Here is a 1,740-nt window from a genome sequence, read left to right on the forward strand (position 1 = left end):
ACTGCTTCTCTGCCAGTGTACAGCAATTCAGTGCTTCATGTACTTCTGTCATGAAAGAGCTTGGTGAGCTAGTTTCCAACTGCTTGGCCAAATGGTCCCCAAAATCCTTTTACCAGTTTTGTGTGGTCTACAAGTGCTGATCACAGATAAGGGTCTTGTTTTGTGGGGAACTGAATTCATGTCAAGACTTGGATATATTGATCTGGACTCCCAGACACTCAAAAGCTCAACATTATGATTTTCATTACTTCTATGTTCCCTTTCCTGCCCACCATCGTACTTCAGATGTGTTATGAGCTTCAAGGCACCAGCGAAGTTGGTTTGAACTCCACTTTGGCTCAGAGCTGCAGGAGCTGGAAGCAGCCAACTGCCTTTTTCATAAGGCCAGAGAATCATACAATGGTTTGGGCTGGAAGTGACCTCAAAGATCATCCAGTTCCACCTCCTGCCATGGGCAGAGACACCTCCCACTGGATTAGGTTGCTCCAAGCCTCATTCAACCTGGCCTTGAACACCTCCACGGATGGGGCAGCCACCACTTCTCTGGGCAACATGGGCCAGTGCCTCACCATCCTCACAATAAAAATTTCCTTCCTGATATCTCTTCTAAATCTCTCCTCTTTCAGCTTAAAAACATCTCCCTTTTCCTATCCTTGCATTTCCTCATAGAGAGCCCCTCCTCAGCTTTTTGTCTCTTCACTTCTAGCAGCAGCATGCTGCTGGGTTTTGGCCACAGTAGGAGGTAGCATGTGTCACCTCCACAGCTTGCACACCCACTGCCTGGAAAGGGAAGGGTTAAAGTGGATTTGGGTGGGAGAGTCAGGAAAAAATAGTGAATCTGAAGCTTAATCTGTACTGATGAAGGTGGGGGAGCATGGACCTGTCTACCATGCCAGTGTAGGGAAGGCTCCACCAGCATAGCTCAGAGTTTCCTAGAGATTCAAGACTATTTGAACATGTATTTTGACTTTCCCATGTGAAGCAGTTCACAATATTTCTCACTGTATGATACTCTGTGGGGAGGCTTAGGTCACAGCTTGGATTAAATTTTACAATGTGCCTGTTCTCTGTGTTGGAGGTTAAGATTTTGCACGTTCGCAGCAGAAAACAGAGTATGGAAGGACCACTGATGGGACACCGGGTCAGACCCCAAGCAGCCTGGAGCCTGCACTCTATCAGGGCTGTGTTCCAGAGGACGGGAACAACAGAAGGACCCCATGCTCATTGCACAGCCATCCTGTATCTGGAAATCTGCACTGCCTTTTCTAAGGCTTCCTGTGGGTAGCGAAGAACAGATGTAGTTCGGGGCTGGGGGTTATATCTGTTGCTGCAGTTTCTTCCCTAGATGATAATTTCTTTTCTATCTGTATGCTCTGGTGATCTGTTTTACTGCTACAAGGACTTGTGCCAACAGAAGACTCGAATGAAATAATTAATGTTCTCTGAACCTGTCACAAAGACCCATGTCCCTTGGTTCTGCCTCAAAGGATCCCTGCAAGCCACTCAACCACCACAAACCACGCTTCCCTTTCCTGCTGTATCTGCCTACCCAATGCATGCCGCTAAGTCACTGCCCCTGCAGCAGGTCTAGATCATGCTTCACAGCTAAGCAGTAAGTAACTAAAGCTTCAAGTGTCCTGCTAAGAGAGCGTCACCCAAGCATAATCCAGGCCTTGACTCAAATTGACAAGGACAGGTTGGCCTCTGAAATAATCTCTTTAAATAGCAGCAGCCATCCCT

This window comes from Phaenicophaeus curvirostris, chromosome 9, assembly GCF_032191515.1.
Source record: "Phaenicophaeus curvirostris isolate KB17595 chromosome 9, BPBGC_Pcur_1.0, whole genome shotgun sequence".
Classification (NCBI taxonomy): domain Eukaryota; kingdom Metazoa; phylum Chordata; class Aves; order Cuculiformes; family Cuculidae; genus Phaenicophaeus; species Phaenicophaeus curvirostris.